This window comes from Oncorhynchus keta, chromosome 11, assembly GCF_023373465.1.
Source record: "Oncorhynchus keta strain PuntledgeMale-10-30-2019 chromosome 11, Oket_V2, whole genome shotgun sequence".
Lineage (NCBI taxonomy): Eukaryota > Metazoa > Chordata > Actinopteri > Salmoniformes > Salmonidae > Oncorhynchus > Oncorhynchus keta.
The window spans coordinates 49,305,409-49,313,449 of record NC_068431.1 but is presented as its reverse complement, the minus strand read 5'-3'; positions in this window follow the sequence as shown (position 1 = coordinate 49,313,449).

The window sequence follows — 8,041 nt, the reverse complement described above, 5'->3', positions numbered from 1 at the left end:
TTATAGACCCAATTCAGACACATATTTTTTTAACAACATGATATTGCACTCCAAAGGGATAACTTGAAATAACATGATGTAGGCCTATAATGAAATATATATATATATATATTTTTAAGTGATTATTTATTAGCAAAGTGGTTTCAGTATTTAGACATATCATGTGAATAAAGACCTTGTGAAATAATTGTCAAAAGTGCAATAGATACTGTTGCATCCCACTGGGCCCCAAAAAAACGGACTGTTTCCACGTCATGTCAACCCCCCCCCCCCCCCAAAAAATAAATGTGATGACATTGAATCATGAATGAATGTAAATCAAAACTAGACGTTTAACTGATGTCTGTACCCAGTGGGATGTAGGTGTAGATTATGTATGGGTTGATCATTTTGAAATACAAAAACGTTATTTCAACAACTCCAGAAGCGATTGCCGGTCTACGGCGCAGGAGGCACTGAATCGCTGCATTTTTCCCATTATCGACACACCTGCTGGTAACTCGTAACAGGTTAGGACAGCCCACGAGGTCCCCTAAATACCTGTCGACTGAGCGGGACTCTTATGACTAAAGAGGCTTCATGTATAGCTTTTTTATTTTTACCCATAAGAGCAGGAGTAAAATGTCTATATTCTCAGCACCAATGATCTACTCTCAGATGCTTGGTAACATGTGTCCGAAAACGGGTTCCTTCCTTGTAAACGACAAATCACCGCTGACATAACATAACAGACTTAAGTAACGTAGTGATTGGCTTTTGGATGACTAATATATTCATCAGGTAGGCTGCCTTTTGTCGCATCTATATTTTCATCTATGGTGGATGTCTATCGACGCCCAGGTTTGGTCCCCCCTCATTAAGTTGGTCCTTGTTCCATATCAAAGTTCTACAACCGGAACAAGTAGTGAAGATATTGTTGTGTATGTCCTTGCAAACAGTGAATTATTCATCTCTGTGACTGATATGGCAGAGTGGTGTTTTATTTGAAATCCCTGGCCTGTCAATGTCCTCTTGTTACATAAGTCAGGCTTGTCAATATGATCTTTGCTAACTAACAGGATACAGGAATAGCCTAAGTGTGTCACTGAGGCATTATGCCTTAGTGCCATTCGCAGCAGCTCCCTTACAGCTCACACACAAACACAGGACAGGAGAGGTCCCCTGGGTAGTGGGGAGGGAGGTGTGTATGACGTCACCACCAGAGATGAGGCATAACCCCCCCCCAGCTTTCAGACACACAAACAGTGTGTATAATTGGGTACGTTCAGCCGCTGGAAGCTCGTCATCACAACAGATACATTCTGGAGGCTGGAGTTTGACGCCTCTTGTCCTCATAGCAGACACCGTTATGCACACGAAGAATAAGGGAGAGCGGTGTTGCTGGCAAATAGCACGGACCGCAAAGCCACAGCAGAAACAAAGGCACAAGAGAGATGAGGAAACGGTCATCACTGTTAAATTGATGTGCGTCAATCATCAAGACGTGACTGAGTTCCCACCGCCTGCATCACCTAACCGAAGCCAGGCGGAGGCCCGTTCAAAGTCGGTCACGGTAAAGCATAACATCTCACATACTGAGCAGTCACAGCGGAATCAGGCTTTTCCTTCGCCACTGTCGACCATTGGCGGAGTATTAGCCAAGTTTGACGTTCGTGCACAGTAGCTCTAGGTACAGTGCCTTGCGAAAGTATTCGGCCCCCTTGAACTTTGCGACCTTTTGCCACATTTCAGGCTTCAAACATAAAGATATAAAACTGTATTTTTTTGTGAAGAATCAACATCAAGTGGGACACAATCATGAAGTGGAATGACATTTATTGGATATTTCAACTTTTTTAACAAATCAAAAACTGAAAAATTGGGCGTGCAAAATTATTCAGCCCCCTTAAGTTAATACTTTGTAGCGCCACCTTTTGCTGCGATTACAGCTGTAAGTCGCTTGGGGTATGTCTCTATCAGTTTTGCACATCGAGAGACTGACATTTTTTCCCATTCCTCCTTGCAAAACAGCTCGAGCTCAGTGAGGTTGGATGGAGAGCATTTGTGAACACCAGTTTTCAGTTCTTTCCACAGATCCTCGATTGGATTCAGGTCTGGACTTTGACTTGGCCATTCTAACACCTGGATATGTTTATTTTTGAACCATTCCATTGTAGATTTTGCTTCATGTTTTGGATCATTGTCTTGTTGGAAGACAAATCTCAGTCCCAGTCTCAGGTCTTTTGCAGACTCCATTAGGTTTTCTTCCAGAATGGTCCTGTATTTGGCTCCATCCATCTTCCCATCAATTTTAACCATCTTCCCTGTCCCTGCTGAAGAAAAGCAGGCCCAAACCATTATGCTGCCACCACCATGTTTGACAGTGGGGATGGTGTGTTCAGGGTGATGAGCTGTGTTGCTTTTACGCCAAACATAACGTTTTGCATTGTTGCCAAAAAGTTCAATTTTGGTTTCATCTGACCAGCGCACCTTCTTCCACATGTTTGGTGTGTCTCCCAGGTGGCTTGTGGCAAACTTTAAACAACACTTTTTATGGATATCTTTAAGAAATGGCTTTCTTCTTGTCACTCTTCCATAAAGGCCAGATTTGTGCAATATACGACTGATTGTTGTCCTATGGACAGAGTCTCCCACCTCAGCTGTAGATCTCTGCAGTTCATCCAGAGTGATCATGGGCCTCTTGGCTGCATCTCTGATCAGTCTTCTCCTTGTATGTGCTGAAAGTTTAGAGGGACGGCCAGGTCTTGGTAGATTTGCAGTGGTCTGATACTCCTTCCATTTCAATATTATCAATTGCACAGTGCTCCTTGGGATGTTTAAAGCTTGAGAAATCTTTTTGTGTCCAAATCCGGCTTTAAACTTCTTCACAACAGTATCTCGGACCTGCCTGGTGCATTCCTTGTTCTTCATGATGCTCTCTGCGCTTTTAACGGACCTCTGAGACTATCACAGTGCAGGTGCATTTATACGGAGACTTGATTACACACAGGTGGATTGTATTTATCATCATTAGTCATTTAGGTCAACATTGGATCATTCAGAGATCCTCACTGAACTTCTGGAGAGAGTTTGCTGCACTGAAAGTAAAGGGGCTGAATAATTTTGCACGCCCAATTTTTCAGTTTTTGATTTGTTAAAAAAGTTTGAAATATCCAATAAATGTCGTTCCACTTCATGATTGTGTCCCACTTGTTGTTGATTCTTCACAAAAAAATACAGTTTTATATCTTTATGTTTGAAGCCTGAAATGTGGCAAAAGGTCGCAAAGTTCAAGGGGGCCGAATACTTTCACAAGGCACTGTATATTCACGGAGGTAAGTAATTTCATCACACCGAATAGTCATTTTCAATTCCTAAATATCTGTTTATTCTGGAAGCCTACATCTTCCTCTTTCTTTTAAGACATTTCCTTTACTCACAACAATGGAATTGCGTCATCTCCGACTATCTTCCCCTTGCGAGGAAGGAGGCGAGCGGAGCGGAGAGAGAAGGGAAGGGGTCTGCCTGTGCAGGGGCATTTGGATGGGGGAAGGGCACGTCTGCCGGTCAACAGGGGGAGCAGATCAGTGCAGCTCAGTGTCTGCGAGGCGGTGATAAGATTCCAGGGTTCTTACACTGACAGGCCCTGCTCACCCACCCTAGCACCACCCCTCTGCAGAGAAACACCTGCACCACCACCACTACCACCACCTAACCCTCAACTACAACTATACTGTACCACCTCACCAACCTCAATCAACTCTCACCACACCTAGTGTTTTTGGACACATGGGGGGGGGGTCTGATTAATATCTGACCATTAGTGGTTTGTGTTTCTGGGGGTTGGGGTCAATTCCATTTTGGAATTCCAGTCAATTAGGGAAGTAAACCAAATTCCAATTCCACATTTTTTTTCATTGGAGAATTGGAATTGGATTTTCAGTGTACTTCCTGAATGGACCACATGGGATTTAACCCAACCCTGGGTCATACCACGATTTAAACCCATAAAGTAGTGTTTTTCTCAGCAGCAGGCATCACATAGGGGTATACGAATTAAACAGTGAGTCCACTCCACCTCAGATCCTCCTACACACAGGCACACAATCATTTTTTGCTCTCTCGTTCTGCTGCCTTTCTTTATCTCCCCCCCTTCCCCTCCACCCCCCTCAATGATGACAGGTTGGGCAGTGAGCAGTGCTGTGCGGAGCGGTGCGGGCGGCGAGGAGCAGAGGAGGCGAGGAGGACGCCGCGGCGCACATTAATAATGCAGGGCCTCAGCCCCCCCCAGAGCCACGGCGATGGCACCAGCCCAGCGCTGGCACCAGGGGGGGGAAGCTGGGAACACGCACTCTCCAACCCTCGCAACGCCAATCTGCTCACCAGCTCACGCACACACACGTGCACGCACGCTCACACGCGCACTAGCTAGCCCACCACTCTGGTCCGCCGCCGTGGATACTCACTCATTAGAAAAACTGCCCATTAGAACCACTGTAGAAACCTGTATCTACATCCTTAATGCTAACTCTAGCCAGGGTTTGCAGTGATCTGATATTTTTAATTAATTCTCAGGAATTGGAAATTCACCTTCATGCCCTCTGCCCCCATGCAGCCTACTAAGTTATGCTCTGCAAAGCTCCGTGATCATGAAATTCCCATCATCACAATCAAAGCCTCATTTTACCTGTCATATTCATTACCTCCAATCCAATGTAATAACATCAGCTGTGGCCTTGCAGCCTACGTTGGGGTTCATGAAGAGCTTGCGACTGGATAAATGAACTGACTTTCTGTTTACAACGCATGGCAATCCCTAGTTTTCCGGACGTTCTCCCTGTCGGATGCAAAGCGAGGCTCAACGTGTTCCTTTAAGTCAAACGTGAGTACGAGTATTGTTGGTACGCCCAGAGATGTACTGAATGGATCTGTTGACTCGCTTTAAATACAGCTGCTCCATGAAGAGCAAAGTCATGTTTTAGTATGTTCCTGTTTCCCCTTGCTGCTTCCCCGTCGATAGGTGACACCACACCTGTGTCACGGCAGCATGCGTGAAGTCACTAGAGTGAAGCTGACTCCTGCCATCCAAAAAAAGCCTCCCTTTTGCACTTCAACAGCCCTCTCCTCCGTGGCTTTGAGAACAAAGCTCTCCATCAGCGTTATTGAGTAAATATTAATTATTCATAGCATTCTAATTGTGTTTTTTTTTTTTTTTTTTTTTACCTGTAAATGTCATGCGGCAGCAGGGGAGCAGGAGAGAAGGACAGCTGAGAGGCGTGGAGGAGCTGGTGACTCCATAGATTTGGAGGGACATTCCAGACAGAATCTTCTCCTCTATTCTTCATTTAAATTTTGGTTCTACTTTAACATTACAATGCTGTATTGATCCACCCGTTGCATGAGCCACACAGTCTATGTACAAGGCCTTCAGAAGGTATTCACACCCCTTGACTTTTCCCACATTTTATTGTGTTACAAAGCGGGATTCAAATGTATTTAATTGTCCATTTTTGTCAACAATTTACACAAAATACTCTGTAATATGAAAGTGGAAGAAAAATTCTAACATTTGTAAAAAAAATAAAAAATAAAATGGTAATATACAGTGGGGCAAAAAAAGCATTTAGTCAGCCACTAATTGTGCAAGTTCTCCCACTTAAAAAGATGAGAGGGGCCTGTAATTTTCATCATAGGTACACTTCAACTATGACAGACAAAATGAGAAAAAAATCCAGAAAATCACATTGTAGGATTTTTTATGAATTTATTTGCAATAACAAAGTATTGAGATAAACTTTTGTTATTGACCAAATACTTATTTTCCACCATAATTTGCAAATAAATTCATTAAAAATCCTACAATGTAATTTTCTGGATTTTTTTCCCTCATTTTGTCTGTCATAGTTGAAGTGTACCTATGATGAAAATTACAGGCCTCTCTCATCTTTTTAAGTGGGAGAATACTGACTAAATACTTTTTTGCCCCACTGTATCTTGATTACATAAGTATTCAACCCACTGAGTCAATACGTTAGAATCACCTTTGGCAGCGATTATAGCTGTGAGTATTTCTGGTTGAGGTTCTAAGAGTTTTGCACCTGGATAGTACAATATTTGCACATTATTCTGTAAAAAACCTCTGTCAAGTTGGTTGTTGATCATTGCTTGACAGACAGTTTCAAATCTGGACATAGATTTTCAAGCTGATAACCAGGCCACTCAGAAACGTTCAATATCGTCTTGATAAGAAACTCCAGTGTATATTTGGCCTTGTGTTTTAGGTTATTGCCCTGCTGAAAGGTGAATTTGTCTCCCAGTGTCTGTCGAAAAGCAGACTGAACCAGCCTTTCCTCTAGGATTCTGCCTGTGTTTAGGCTGTTTCCATTTTATTATTTTTTTGCTCATGAGAAGCATACCCATAACATGATGCAGCCACCACCATGCTTGAAAATATGAAGAGTGGTACTCATTGATGCGTTGTGTTGGATTTGCTGCAAACATAATGATTTGTATTCAGGACACATTTTTTGCAGTTTGACTTTAGTGCCTTGTTGCAAACAGGACACATTCTTTTGATATTTTTTCGTCTGTCGAGGCTTCCTTCTTTTCATTCTATCATTTAAGTTAGTATTGTGGAGTAACTACAATGTTGTTGATCCATCCTCAGTTTTCCCCCACAGTGAGCGTAGTGTCCAGAGCATGGAGGCGCTACCAGGAGACGGTCCAGTACATCAGGAGACGTGGAGGAGGCCAAAGGAGGGCAACACCCCAGCAACAAGACCGCTACCTCCGCCTTTGTGCAAGGAGGAGCACTGCCAGAGCCCTGCAAAATGACCTCCAGCAGGCCACAAATGTGCATGTGTCTGCTCAAACAGTCAGGAACAGACTCCATGAGGGTGGTATGAGGGCCCGACGTCCACATGTGGGGGTTGTGCTTACAGCCCAACACCATGCAGGACGTTTGGCATTTGCCAGAGAACACCAAGATTGGCAAATTCGCCACTGGCGCCCTGTGCTCTTCACAGATGAAAGCAGGTTCACACTGAGCACATGTGACAGACGTGACGGAGTCTGGAGACGCCGTGCAGAACGTTCTGCTGCCTGCAACATCCTCCAGCATGACCGGTTTGGTGGTGGGTCAGTCATGGTGTGGGGTGGCATTTCTTTGGGGGGCCGCACAGCCCTCCATGTGCTCGCCAGAGGTAGCCTGACTGCCATTAGGTACCGAGATGAGATCCTCAGACCCCTTGTGAGACCATATGCTGGTGCGGTTGGCCCTGGGTTCCTCCTAATGCAAGACAATGCTAGACCTCATGTGGCTGGAGTGTGTCAGCAGTTCCTGCAAGAGGAAGGCATTGATGCTATGGACTGGCCCGCCCGTTCCTCAGACCTGAATCCAATTGAGCACATCTGGGACATCATGTCTCGCTCCATCCACCAACGCCACGTTGCACCACAGACTGTCCAGGAGTTGGCGGATGCTTTTGTCCAGGTCTGGGAGGAGATCCCTCAGGAGACCATCCGCCACCACATCAGGACATGCCCAGGCGTTGTAGGGAGGTCATACAGGCACGTGGAGACCACACACACTACTGAGCCTCATTTTGACTTGAGACTCATTTTGACTTTTTAAGGACATTACATCAAAGTTGGATCAGCCTGTAGTGTGGTTTTCCACTTTAATTTTGAGTGTGACTCCAAATCCAGACCTCCATGGGTTGATACATTTGATTTCCATTGATAATTTGTGTGATTTTGTTGTCAGCACATTCAACTATGGAAAGAAAAAAGTATTTAATAATAATATTTAATTCATTCAGATCTAGGATGTGTTATTTTAGTGTTCCCTTTATTTTTTTGAGCAGTGTATATAAATTGAAAACACAGCCATGTAATCTCCGTAGAAAAACATTGGCAGTAGAATGGCCTTACTACAGAGCTCAGTGACTTTCAACGTGGCACTGTCATAGGATGCCACCTTTTCAACAAGTCCATTTGTCAAATTTCTGCCCTGCTAGAGCTGCCCCAGTCAACTGTAAGTGCTGTTATTGTGATGTTGAAA